This window comes from Nuphar pumila, chromosome 5, assembly GCF_984573655.1.
Source record: "Nuphar pumila chromosome 5, dmNupPumi1.hap1.1, whole genome shotgun sequence".
NCBI classification, from domain to species: Eukaryota; Viridiplantae; Streptophyta; class Magnoliopsida; order Nymphaeales; family Nymphaeaceae; genus Nuphar; species Nuphar pumila.
Window position 1 is genome coordinate 32,716,367 of NC_143253.1, and position 15,384 is coordinate 32,731,750.

At 34.9% G+C, this 15,384-nt stretch overlaps 1 pseudogene; it reads left to right on the forward strand.

Moving 5' to 3' along the window:
* The first annotated feature begins 2,811 nt into the window (after positions 1-2,811).
* On the forward strand, positions 2,812-3,372 carry LOC149837314 (ABC transporter B family member 9 pseudogene; annotated as a pseudogene).
* The last annotated feature ends 12,012 nt before the right edge of the window (positions 3,373-15,384 follow it).

Sequence of the window (15,384 nt, forward strand, 5' to 3'; positions counted from 1 at the left end):
GAAGTGTGGAATCCTTTTCATATGTAGAAGGATGAGTTATTACCATTGGCTTTAGTAAGAAAAAGGCAATGATGGTGGATGATGAACAAGATGTACTTATTGATCAACCACCCTCTTGACTGTGAAATCAAATCTGTGATTTAGGTCATGTTTGTGTCTCATAGCTTTCTTCTTTGCGGAAAAAAAAAATCACTCGCCTATGGCAAAGGTTACTGTAGAAAAGTGGGAAAAATGAGTGTGGTGTTTCACTTTTTTCTGAGAAAAATGATTCCCGCATTTCATGTTGCAAGCAGTGGGGCCTATGGAAATCAAAAGTATTTGTGCATTTTTTTGTAGAAACCCTTAGTTTTTCATAACATATTGAGCAAGTCTTGCTGTCAGTGACAATGTTGTGGCTGCCTTGAATTCTGGGCCAGCTCTAATCCATCAGCACCGGCAAAGATTTTGAATTTAATGAAGTTTGTGGGGCTTTGAGAATTCTTTCATCACCGTTGTATTCTCCTTCCCCCCATAGATATAAGCCTAAGTGTTGGACCACACATATTCGGTGCCCAGTTTTCTCTTTTCTATTTCTTTTCAAATCTAAAGACCCAAGTTGGTTGTTGAATGGTAGTACAGATCTCACTTAAAATTTTGAAACGACTTAAACTTGGGTAAAGGATAGGGGGATTTTACATATTAAAAAAAAAAACTTCAATTTGATCCACACGCAAGTGATACTATATTGATAGCAGTGTCACAGATCTTGTTCTTGGTTTTTCTTCTTTTTTTCCCTAGTAAGAAAAAATGATTTAAAGAAAGTTTCTGAGAGAAAAATCTCAGTATGCGCAATGTTTAAAATATAAGAATAGCATATGCAACAACAAAAAAATATATATCGAAAAATATTGAAAATTAGCGTACTTTTAAAAAATCTTACTAATATTCAATTTCGTGGGATTTTCAAAATCTTGGTGATACCTGTGACTGCTAATGATAAGGTAGCAACAAGACAGACCCAAGTACGTCCAAATCCAATCCCAATATACAAAAGGGCCATGCATCTCTTCGTGAACACATCCAAAAACCTAGATACTAGCTAGCTTGAACCTAGTCATCTTTTAGCCCACATTGAGCCCCCTTGTTGTGGGCACCTAGATACTAGCTAGCTTGAACCTAGTCATCTTTTAGCCCACATTGGGCCCTTGTTGTGGGCCTGAACGGTATTTGCATATCCACTTGCGTGAAATTGACTTGGTGTGACACACAAAGTGGTCCAAAGTCCAGTGAGGATCTTAGTTTATATTGACCATGACAGATCAATTGTTTCAAAACTTTGGTAATCTCTACCGAATGGCGGTGCAAATTGGCATGCACTCTTTGTCAATGACCAGAAAGCTCACATCTGGCCCAACTCCACCCAAACTTGATGATTCCATAGTTGGTGAACCAATTCATTTGAACAGTTAAGATTATTAATGCGAAAGGATCCACCTCTTTAATTAACATTTCCTGTCACATCACTAATTGTTGCTGGCCACATTACTGCTCTAATAACCATCCTCATTATCTTCCACTTTTTTTTTTTTTTCATGTTGGGGGTCACGTCCTGTGGAGGAAGTGCTAGAGTAGGGTCCAAATGGATCAGGCATAGGTCAGATCCTCAGGTCCAACTTGATCCGAATCTGAATACAAATTTGTAGGATAGGCCCTTATCCGAATGAGATCTGATGATGTAAAGTTGAATCCACACCTTAAATATTTGGGATAATATTGGTTCTGATAAAAAGAAGAATGAAAATAAGGTTTTTACATGTAAAATGTTCTAATGTTTTGCGTCATATCTGAGTTAGAACATAGATCCGCTGAAAAAGCTTATCTGAATCTTGAAATTATCTGAATGGGTAATTCGAAATCTGATCCAGGTAGCCTTTCAGATCTTATATACTTTAAGAAATTGTACCTGAGTGTTGGATACAGACCGGAAAAGGTATGCATTTGCACTAAGAGGTCCTACGGGTTTAACAATGACTATTTTGTGAGTAGAGATTAAACAAGTTGATGCCCCATGTTTTCATAATTCTTGTATTTAAAATTTTTCTACTAGAATTAAGAAGTCCAAAAATACAAGTAGAGTTTTTCACCAAATTCCACCGATTCATAGGACTGATGGCAATTGTACAGGAACAAATTAAAACTCTAAATTACAAGGTTTCTTGGATAGAACATGGAATCCTCATGCATGATAGTCGATTTATCTTGTAAAATGCCGAAAAAAGAAAGGACCTACTCTTGGGTGCTAAAGTTTTTCTATAATCACCTTAGGTGTTGGAATCTATGATGATACGGATATGGAAGGTTTTATCTAACACTACAAGAAAAATGTGGATTAGCGATGGACACTATCCATCTCTAAACAGTTTAGCGACGGATTAATGATGGATAGCATTCGTCGCATAATCTTGGTCGCTAATTAGCGATAGAACTTATCCATTGCTACTTCTATCACTAATTTGCGATAGATTAGCGACGAACATGATCCGTCGTGAGTACGTCACTATTTTAAATTAGCGACAGATAATATCTGTCATGAGTTCATCACTATTTTAAATTAGCAACGGATATTATCGGTTACTAATTCATCGCTAAATTTAAAAAAAAAAATTGCTCCCTGCCGGGCGGTATTCCGACAACAATAGGCCGGACTTGTACCGCACCACACATGTGTTGCATCTGAGCGGCCCGGCTCGCCACTGTGGGGTCTTTTGTATAGAACTGACATGCTCTTTGGCACACTCTCTGACGCGCTCTGAACCGACATGTGCTGAACCAATGCGTTCTTCGGTGTTGCACAACGCAGTGGCTGGTAAGCCAGGAGCCCGTCCTCCTCAATGACACCATCCGCGTGCCAACATCCCCTATGGCAAACACGGCTCCGTCTCTGAAGACGAGATCGTCACTACCGCAGAGGCAGCAAACGCTCATCGGTTGATCTCGACGCTCCCACGGAGCTACAACACCCTCGTGGGCGAGCGCGACATCCAGCTCTTCGACGGGCAGAAGCAGAGGATCGCCATCATCAAGGACCCCAAGATCCTCCTCCTCGATGAGGCCACCTCCGCGCTCGACGCGGAGTCGGAGCACGTAGTCCAGGAGGCACTGGACAGAGTGATGGTGAGCAGGTCGACCATCGCCATCGCCCACCGCCTCTCCATGATCAGGGGCGCCGACATGATCGCCGTGGTGAAGAACAGAGCGATTGCTGAGGAGGGTAGCCACGAGACGCTTAGAAAAGAAAATGACTTACTAGACCAGAGAGGTCGAGCCAGCCTGGTCCTCCAGCGCCGACGAGCGACTCCGACTCCTCTTCTTCCTCACGTTCCTCCGCCATGAAGTTGTCATCGTTCGAGAAGTCATCGGTTTAAATTTCGAATGGGGAGAGAAGGAAAATTTCGCGCCTTAAATGAGACAGTTTAAATAAAAAATTAGCGACAGAATTAGCGAGGAAATTTTTTCTCTCGCTAATTCGTCTCTAATTAGCATTTTTCTTGTAGTGTTTGGGGACGGAAAAATTTCGTCGCTAATCTGTCGCTCATTAGCGACATAATTACAAGGGAGATATTTCCGTCGTTAATTTTGTAAATATTTCGAATGTTAGCCACGGATAGTTTTCTCTCGCTAATCCATTTTTTCTTGTAGTGTAAATCTGGAGGAGATTTTTAGTTAGAGCTTTTCTAAGATTTGTTAGATTAGATGATATTAGATCCATTATTATCTTATCTTGATTTTCAAATTTGTTGTAAATAAAATTTATTTATCTGGATCAAAAACTTGTATAAATATGTGATTTGAGATATTGAATAAAATGAGAAAGAAAAAAGGAGCATGCACTATGCCTTTGGCCGAACCACCTAAATGTATTATTATTTCTTTTTTTCTGTACTAAAATTTTAATTTATTTTTATTAAATCTGCCTTTTATTTTTCTTCACATGGTATCAGAACAGGATGTGATCCAAATTTACCAACTTAAAGGTCACAATTTATTCAATCAACTATAATTTTTACACTGCATTTTTCAATGACTTTGGTTTAAATTGTGGGTTGTCCAAAACTTTGTTGTTGCTTGATGATCATTAGAGCATTAATGCCTTCAATCATTTATGCAATATCTCACATTTTTTTGGTACTTTTATTTCTACAATATCAATATAATGAACATTTTTTAGAATCAATTTTATGTTATTTGAGTATAGGGTTACGTTTGCATCGAAATTTTGAAGAGAACGATGGTTAGTTCATCAAATACGGAGTTAAAACAACCTCAAAACATGCCCGACAAATGCTAAGGAAAAAATCATAAATTAGAGAATTTGGGTATTTTGAGAATAAAAAGGGCTAATAGGAAATACATTTTTTATAGGGATAGATTGGTCATTTTGGGGGACCACATGGCACTTGAGCCGTGCCATGTGGTTGGGCAGAGCCAACATGTGGCTCAGCCCACCAACCCATCCTCCCCTCTATGTCATTTTGGGAGAACCCCCCCCCCCCCCCCCCCCCCCACCACCACTTAGTTTTCTCTCAAGCCTCTCTAAACTCTCTTGCTGTCTCTCTTTCTACACCCTCCTTCTCTCTCCCTCCCCTACTCTCTTCTCATGCCCCCTCTTTTCTTGACTCTCTCTCTCCCTCTTTTGCTCGTGGTTGCACCACCAGCTAGCACTCACCGCACAACTGAGCCCAGCTCGGTTAAGACCTGTCCATACCTCCACTTGATTCCACCACACCCAATCAGCCACAAAGGCTAGCTCGGTTCGATCTTCGCCAGACTTCCATTGAGTCGATCCTCCCCCACATGCTGCACCACTTCCCTACTGAGCTTCACCACCGATATCAGCTCACCTCCACTAAGACCAGCCCAGTTTGGTTTTTGGCCGAACCACCCCTCACTATTGTATCCGACTCCAACACAACAGGTGGTGCTGTGCCCCACTAGACACCTTTCCTCACTGTATCCAACACCATCACCACCATTACTGCCCCATCCACCTTTGCAAACCCCCCAGCTACCCTGACTTACCGGAGCTGCTGAACCCATGCCTACAACTCCCCTTTTGGTGTTCACTAGCCACCCAAAGTGCCTGACACTCTATCTACCTGGTTACCAGCTGAACCACCCTGAACTTCTCTCTCTCACTTTTCGAGTTCCCAACTATGGTAGACAGCCTCACCATTGCCTCCACTAGACTATGCCTTCACCATGCCTCAATACATTGATGATCGTGACTCCTCGCTCACCTCGTAAACACCACATGAACAACATGGTAGTTGTTTATACCAAATGCTCATAAATATTTAATATTAAAAATACATTCTTTTGACGCATGTCTTAGTCACGATTAATTTATATTTAAATAATTTACAAAACTATATTTCACATGTTTTGTTGCGTATAAAACAATATTTTATTCACATGCCTCATTTTATGTGAAATCTATATTTAATAAATTTTTCATGTATCTCTTGGCATATAAAATTATTTGAACGCATTATTTTACGCACAAAAAATATTAAAAAAATCATATATGTCTTTATGTAAATGTTGACTCGCACATTGAGTTAAGTCCACATGCATTATTTTATGTATGAAAAACATGCACATACATTAATTTAAGTTTGCATATGTTATTTTATGTATAAACAGTAGGTGCATACATTGTTTATGTGTGCATGCAGTAATTGAGGTTCAGATACATTAATTCAAGTGAGCATCCATAAATACTTGTAATAAATGTTTTAGCTCAATAATGGAGTTGGGGTTGTGAAACCTGGTTGATCTTTTTACAGTGGTATTTTTAAAATATATTTTTTAATAAAAAGCTTTGAAAATTTGTGAACCAAAAATATAAAAACCGACTTTTCATGAATGTGGCAAGTACGGGTCGAATCCTCAGGGAATGAGAAAATATTCAAATTAATTCTAAAAAAATCAATTCATTAATATCATAAAAGTTTACAACTAAGTTAAAACAACTACAGTTAAGTTACACAATAAAATTTAAACAAAACAAATCCTAAACTAAGTTGATCAAGCTTCTCCAGATCGCCAGGGACATTTTTGTTAATTCACCACATATGCATTTCTCATGCTTGACGAAATTAACCTTATAACCTATAGTGAACTTATCAACCTAAAAAAAATAAAATACAAAGTTAGTAAGCCATTATGACAATTGAATCTAAAAATTACACTAAAACTAATTCTAAAATTAATTGTTAAAACTAAATTATAATTAAAATAGAAAATAACTACAATGCAATTTCTAATTAAACTAACCAATTAAATGAAATCTAACTTAGCTAACTACTGTAAATATACTAACTAAAATGCAAAAAACAAGAAAAACTAACGAAAATCAACTAAGTAACAAAAAGACTGTTTTGCCCTCAATATAGTGCAAAATTGAAATCTAATAAGTTTTTAAAAACAAATTGTTTGGATGCCCAAACAGAGTCCGAATTTGATGATTTTTCTTCTGTTCTATTCTTAACAGATTCAAGAATCTGTCAGATTTTACGATTTTAAAAATTCATCCAGGAGCTTCGGATATAAGCGTTTCAAGTTTAGAAAAATTCTGAACACAGGCTTGTCCCAAAATTAGAATTTCTAAAAAAATGGTTTTTAAAAAATGCTTAAAAATCAGACCAAATAAACTCTAATTGAGATGATTTTTGGTCAGTTTATAGTTAACACACCAATGAAGAGAATAGAATAAAAAATTCATAAAAACTTGGAAAAAATGCACCTAAAATAATAAGTGCAATTTGGTGTAAAATTTGGTTTTGAAATCAAGTGCACTATTCACTTGAAAGAATTCAATTTATACATGAATAACTTAGAACACTTGCAAAACAGATATAAACACATCTAAAATATTGTTAAACATTGTAGACATGATTTAATGAACTAAAAACAACTTTAACTCTACAATACACCACATAAATTATTATAAAATGAGCTAAAATACTTGAGCTCCTACATAATGAATGCCTAAATTAAGTTAACTACCTTACACAAATGCTAGTATTAATTCAATTAAATGTAACTACTGTTAGACAGTTCTATATGAAACCCTATTCAATACAAGATACAAGACATGAAAGGATACATACATTTATATTATCTACTTAATACACTAACCTAAACCCTATCCCATATGAGCCATCCCCTATATGGGGCCCACTTAATAATTAACTATCTAACAAAGCACAATGAATAATTAACATCAATAACTAATTGACTTAAACTATATGCATGGCTAAGTAAGAAATGAAGTAATCAAATTGAAGATACAATTATGAATGAATGACTAACCTAATCCGATATGCAACATTAATTAGTCATTAATATGCAATGCATACACAAATGCCTAAGTCAAATGTTTCCTAAAACTTTAATAAAATATGCACTTGCCTAGAATATGTTAGATGCTAAATGAAATGGGTTGTAATGCATATAGGTTGGCTTGTCTTTCAGTGGGGCCCTTGACATCTCTACCTACGGGTGTTACTTGCCTTTCAAAGCCAAACTTGTCAGCCCCTATGGGCCCACACGGTTTGGCTAAGCTAGTTACTAAAAAATCCAATCTCTTCCTTAAGGCAAGTGACTACAACTTTAAGGTAAGTGATTCAAAAATTGAATCCTTAATTGAATATTCAACAAATCCCTCCCGATTGGCAATTTCAAGGAAAAACCAATCACTTTCCAAAATATAATCCCATAACTTTTAGAAACCTCACCAAACACCAAACTCACCACTCTTGTGCTCTGACATAAATACCCTTCATGTAATTTCGACAATTCTAAAAAGATACTAAACTAAACTAACTACTTATATACTAACCTAATGAGTGTCTGAATGGAATGCAAGGTTAAAATTGGAATGCACTGGAATTCATGAATCCTTGCCAAAAACATAAGATTGAAAAGTCAAATTTGCTGGCTAAGGCATAGGATTTTCCAAAAAAAAAAAACAAATGCATTGAATTTGGTCAACAGCCATACATTTCCTAACTTAACCTAAGGTTTTAGCTATAGCAATGGCTTCCTTTCTCAGTGAGGAAGATGACAGCCATGGAATACACAAACTCGATTTTCACAATGACAAAGATTTTTTTTTTTTTAACTAACACAACAAAGCTACTAAAAATCTAATTTAAGCTAAACTATGACTTTACACTGTATAAACACTTAACTAACCTGTTGTTACATGCAACAAAAGACAAAACCTTAACAAAAAAAATTGGTAAAATCGGCTAGACTAGGTCTAGGCTATTTTCCACTTTTGACATAAAAATGCAAAATACAATGAAGAACACCTAAACTAAGACTAAGACTCTATCTGAACTACTGAAATTATAGAATTTAGATAGTGGTTTGCTGTCAAAACAAACCAGAAAATAACAATGATAAATTGGGTAGGAATCAACATGACAAGGTGACTCAATTTAAACTTAAAGAAGGGGAAAGAAGAAGACTAACCTCTAGGGCCATCCGACGAGGGAGGGGGTGAGGTAGAGCGGTTGATGGAGCCTAGGTTCACATGCCCACATGGCCTTTGAGGTGTTGCAGTCCTCCTTTGCACAACTTGTGCACCCAAATTATGTTTTTTGTGTTTCACATGAAATAGAATACTTATGGCCCGAGTTTGAGAAACCTTTAGGTGCCATTAGAGCATAGTAGCATGTGTATGGCATATGACTGTACTAGGTTTTTAGCCAATTTAAGAACTTGGGGGAACTCGAATCCATGTTGTGCGAAAAAGTCACTATATAATGAATGAAACATGCCTACACACTTAAAGTTATTGTATGCCTTCATAGGCGAAGTGCTCGTATATGTAGAGCAACACTGAATGGGTTGAGTATATATGATTGTAGTTGTTACCTTAAATGAGTACTTGAGTTACTGAACTCTGGTTTTACCTATGAGAGTGAGGCACATAAAATGATAACCCCTATCATAAAGATAATACTTTAGACCTATTCAAGATTAATATCTGCCATAAAAAAGGTAGATGGTACAACCTCGAGTGACACATGATATGTTTTGGGAGCAAGGCATCCCAGGGGTCTCTAGTCAATCATAGGTTTTTGAAAGTCGGGGCTATCGACATGTCCTAGGTGATAGATCTCCAACTATTGCAATTAATGTAGGATACATCCTATTGTTTGAACATATGACTTAGCGAGTGTCTTCTCCCAACCATAGATTGCTTGCTTTCGATTGCGACAGTCAAACACCCAGGTAAAATACCTGAGAATAATATACTCGCAGAATGCTTTGGATGATGATGAATGTCACCCCCTATGTACCAGTGTGGATGGTAAATATTGAAACAAAGACCTTTTTATTCACATAGATTGACATAAAAATATGCTCTGATAATGCAGACATTTAAGTATTTCTTTTTCTGTATAAAAAACATGATTGTTTTGAATCATATACTTTCCTGTGATATAACTCTATGCAAAGCTATTGATAAACTGTGACATTTGAGTTGCACAAATAGATCTAAATTGTGGCACTTGAGTTGCCAAAATATGTTTTAATATTTTGTGTTACCTAAAATTGGTACTTACCTACTAGGCTGTTATAAGTTTGACCATTTAAAGGGATTTCAGGTATAAGACATTATGTATAGTGAATGGTGCGGGGCAAGAACTGCATCAAGGACTAGTACTTCAAGTCCAGTGACAAGCACACACACGTACACCAAAATACATATTAGAATAACAAAAATAAATTTCAAATTAAATACAATTCATCCAATGTATATCACATCTATTATAATGAAAAAATCATAGGTTGGTCATGAATTAATCAAATATAAATCACATATAATCATATTTTTTTTTAAAGGCTCCTATAAACCCCAATCAGTATGACTTACATTAATTTATTTATAAAAATAAAATTAGCTTTATATAAAATCATGCATCTAACATGAATATGGCTCAGATCATACATTATATGAATCATAACAATAATAAACCATTAAAATCCATTTTTCTAAAAAAGAAACTATAAATCCCCAAAAATGTTTTTCTCCATTCGAGTTCTTCTGGTCTTTTTCGAGTTTTATTTTGATTTTACCATAATTATCAACTTAAATAGAATTTACACATGTTGATCACATCAAATACACAACCATCATGATTTAAAAATATCGAACAAGATTTTTAAGAAGAATAAACATGTTTTAGGGTTTCTTCCAAAAAATGATTTTGACAAAACATGTTCAAAGACCTGTAATCCTCTGGAATCATGGGATATCAGCCCAAACATGTATTGAGGACTGATATTACCCAAAAATACAAATTTATAATTCAATCCAGCATGCATATGCACCCTTGGTGCTGTGTATACATAAAAGTCAATTCAATCCTACCTAAAAAATACATAGAACACCAAAAATTGTCAAGCATTCGATGTCAATGTGAAGCTTTACCATCTTTTTGTTATAGCTTTAATGGCTGCGACTTGTGTGGGAGGTCTATCCTATGGGTCGTGGGTTAGGGAAGAAGATGGAGAGAAGGAGAGAATTATGGGAGGAGAGAGAGTAGTTTAGAGAGAGAATTGTGATGAGAATAGGAGAGGGGGTCTATTTATGGATCCTCTCCTACGTCCCCAATCTAATTGAGAGAGGTCTCTCTCTCTTATCTAAACTCTCTCTCTCCCAAAATCATGTGGGAAAGGGAAGGAGTTCTGAATCCATGTGAACTCCTAAATTTTTTTAAAGGTTTGAGTCAATGGGACTCCTATTTCATTAGGTGATCCCCTTGACCTGATTTTCCTTAATTAATTAAGAGAGAGGTGGGACATTTAATTAAAACATTTAGAGGGTTGTAGAGAGGGTCAGATGTCCCCCTCTAGTGGACCCCACCTTAGTTAATTAACAAAGTTTTATTCCAAGAGGACTCTGTAGAGTCCATAGTTTGTTTAAACTCTTCTAGAGAAAGAGTTTAATTTTAGTTAGAAGTCTATAGTTGGAGGCTTCTAGGTGGGTCGACCCATCTAGTGGTTAGAAGAGATAGAGTCCTATCTCATATATGCTTGTAGAGAGAGAGACCACAGGGGGGATGGCCTCTATGGGGTCTTTATAAAACCATCTCTCCAAACCTCCTACACTTTTTCTTCTTCTTTTTCATCTTCTTCTTTTTTCGTAGAGCTTTTTCAGTAGTCATTAAAGCTGCTCTAAGGTTCTAAGATAAGAGATAAAAGTGTTGGTACATCCAAGAACACGTTTCAGGTAGGATTCATCCTACCCGTAGCATAGATCAGATGCAAATGCATAAATTATGTGTCTTGTCGATTCTACGGGCTGATCTATGGTGGATCAGATCTGAAATAGGTTTGAAAAGGTTTTAAAAATATCTTTAATTTAATATCATGCTTGGAAATGAATTTACAAAATCATTTTTGGTAAATTTATGCTCGAACGGCTAAACTGAATAATCGAGTAATGCGAAATGCATAGTTTCACGTTCCTACATAGTTTTAAATGGCTATATCTTTGTTTCCAGCATGATTGGATGTATATTTGCTTTCTTGCATGTGTTTATAGTGTGAATCATGCTCCTACAAATTTATTTCATGTGTTTCATGGTGTTTTTGCATGTTAGCATCTTAAACAAGTTATTTTGTACAAAAATCATGATATATTTTGATAGTTTAGATTACAAAGCATGTGTTATGAGCATATGTCATCTCTTTATGGTTGTATATGAAGTTTAGATATTATCCACGTGTTGTTGCATGATTTAACATTTATGCTTGAGTTATCTTGTATTTATCATGATTTATATTGTGTTTTTCATATTGTCTTGGTTTTTTTAATGGATTCATTATGGTAAAATAAATATAACTATCAAATCGGATCACCACCGGTCAAACCCTTTTATAGAGACCCTTCAGACATCTAGGCGGTGTATCAAAAAATAGTTGGCTTCAGTGGTGGTATGAAAGTGAGGGTCATGGCCATTGTAACCCAAGACAAAAATTATGTCTTGTGTGTAAAGCAATTCTGGATGGTCGGTTTTGGAAAAAGTTTAATAAATTAATGGTTTTGAGTTTATGGCTGATTTTGGGATATATTACAACTATCATTTGAATAAATCTAAGAAAATAAGTTTTATTTCTTGTGAATCTTGAGGTCTCACACAAGTCGTGTGAAAATCAGTATTCTGCAAAAACTTTGGATCTAAAACTGTCGCAGACAAGGTCCGGTCCAAAAAATCTAAAAATTTCATATGATAGAGTTTTTCTATAAACTTACATGTTGTTGATAAATAACAAGTATGGTTATCACCCAAAATTTTGAGAGGATAAAATCCATCTTGGATTGGGTCTGGTGACTACTTATTTATGAGGCAAGATTCTGGTAGGTTCTATGAGAACATAAAAATAGTCTCTAGTCTATGAATTTCTACGGGGGAACAAAATTATTTTTCTAAGATCTATCACTTGGATTTAAAATCTAATACCTTCTCGTACAATTGTGATTTTTTATTAAAACATATCTATTTGGTTTGATGGTCTGACAGACCCATAAACAACATGTAAATTTTGATTTTATATAGTTCTTGATTTTGCATAATATCTTGACTTATGAATTTATTTTGCTAAAGTCATATGCTTGCTTATGATATGAGATATTAATCATGTATATGTTGATATGTGATGTTTTGTGAATATACTGTATGTAAGCATTGTTATCATCGCAAAAATTTTACTTTTTGCGAGTCAAACTGACCTTTGAAAAAGATTTTGAAAATAACTCACCTCCGTTTTAAAATGCGGGATAATTCCGAAGAATGGGACTCGCCTGTCGGTACGAGGTTCGACCGTTCCTGCCACCTTTAACAGGGGTAATCGAACCAAGGATCAATCTACTGCTCTGCTCTATTCAACTTATCTAAATCATATTCTAATTTCTAAATGCACATAGAATCAGGCATGTGCTATGAATTTTCTGAAAATGCACATTTGAAAACATGATGTTTGCTTTGAATAACTGAAACACATAGAATAGATATCACATGGAAAATCGATTTCTGAAGAATCTAGAGGTTTTGTGAAAATCGATTTTGAGAAATGTGAAATAACTTTGAAAAACTTTATTTCTTTGAATTCAAACTTTGAAATTGAAAATATAACTTAGAAAATCGAATTTGGAACTTGGGAAATACTTGAAATATCATTGGCAAATCCATATTTTGAGAAAATCGATTTTGAATAAGACTTAGGAAATTTTGAAGAATTTGATTCCTTTGACTTAGAATTTGAATTGGAATTGGAATTGGAATTGGAAAATTCATGAAATGAATGAATATGATTTTGAGGAATTGGGAAAAACTCTTTGTATTTTTGAGAAATGCAGTGCATTTTGAAGTTAGCCTAAGAGTGTAGGCTGAATGTGGCTAATGTGAAGATCATAAATCTAGGTATCATTCATATTCTGACTATGGCCATAAATACGAATTCCACCAAGTTTATAAACTTCATAGAAGCTAGTGCCTGTGCCATTCGTGTAGACCATGGCGAATTTGTAAAAATATGCATGAATCATCATCCATCACACATTAACATTATAAAAAAAATAAACTATATGCAATGCAACCTAAGCTAAGCAGGAAATGTAAATTCTTATTCCAAAGTTTAATTACAAATTACATCACTACTGAAATTTAAATACATGAAAAATAAAGTCTTCAATGTACCTGCAAAACTAGAAAACTTTGTTAATGAAAATATGTTGGCTTTTCTAGATTTATCCAACAATATCAGGGAATTGTTGGATTTTGCTAGATATAAGCCTTTTCTTTGATTTCCTTAAATAAAAATGATAAAGTATGAAATAAAATTGAATAAATATGAAAGAGAAGATATGAAATTTCGAAATTGGGGTCAAAATGACCAAAATACCCCTCATAACAAGACTATGGCCTTGAAATTAGGGTTTTTAGAAAGATATTTTGATAAAATGCAAGTTTTGAAATTTGAATGGAATAAACTCAAACCAAATATGCTATGACATGATTAAAAATATGAAATTAGGGTTAGGGATTTCGAAATTTAGGTCAAATGACCAAATTGCCCATGATAGCAAGACTATGGCCTTGAAATCAGGGTTTTTAGAAATAGATTTTGGTAAAAACTTAGGTTTTATGCACTAAATGAAATCAAATGATCACAAAATTAAACCTAAATCATCCTAATATGATTATGAACATGATTAAACCCTAAAAATATATGCTTATGCACGAAAATCCAACAATATACTGTGATTTTAGCAGTGTTTTTGGATCTTTCAGGAACCCGGTTTTGCAATTTGCTTAATTCAGCCATCAAATGGATTCCAAAATCCATAAAAATTGGTACCTGCACTTGTTATAACCCTAATGTCGAATTAGAATTATAAAAATAAATTTTTTTTGACATTAAATTAATCCGAAAATTGCATTAAACCCTAAAATATGCTATTTTTGACCTAATTCACCAACCAGTCTCAATCCAAGACCTGAACCAGGGGTCAAATCTCCATGGAAATTTATGAAATTTTACAGAGACAAACTAAGAATAAAAACAAAGATTTCCCAATTTACAGATCGGAAAAATCATCTCCGGTTAGGGAGAAACCCTTCCGGCAATCTGAGCTAAAATATATCACTCTTAACAGGGATTAAAACAGCTATTCCAGATTGAAAATACAGACATAAATAGCAATTCTAAACAAAAATCTCTGAAATTTTAGTGGTAAATAGTAGACAGAAAAATAATAATACTCACTTTTTACAGATCTAGAATCGGATCTGTGGTTTGGGATTTATGACTAACACAAGTCTGATTAGGATTTTGGTAAACCCTAACGAGTTTTAAATTTAAAAACCGATTCTCTAAAAAAAGAAAAATACTAAACAGTGATCAAAAAATCCGAAAATTTCACAGCAGACAGATCTACTCAATGTGAATCCATATCAATTTAAAGATCTAAAATCTGATATAAGATGAGAGAAATATCATCACGGCAAGTTACCTTCTTGATTTTCACCACGATTTTAAAGCTTTAAAAACCCGATTTGATGTCTGATTTTTTTGACAGGGTTCCCGAGATCCAAAACCTCTGATTTTGCTACAGTAACTCAATAACTCATGCATGCATCACATATAAAAAAATCAGAAATAAACAATGAGAACTTCAACCCAAAATAACATTATCTTTACTGTTCTAAACCTAGAACACACATAAATTTAAGAAACTTGACAAACCATGCATTAACTAATGTAAATAAATAAAATAAACCATAAAACAGTAAATAAAACTTATTTCTATGCTATATAACG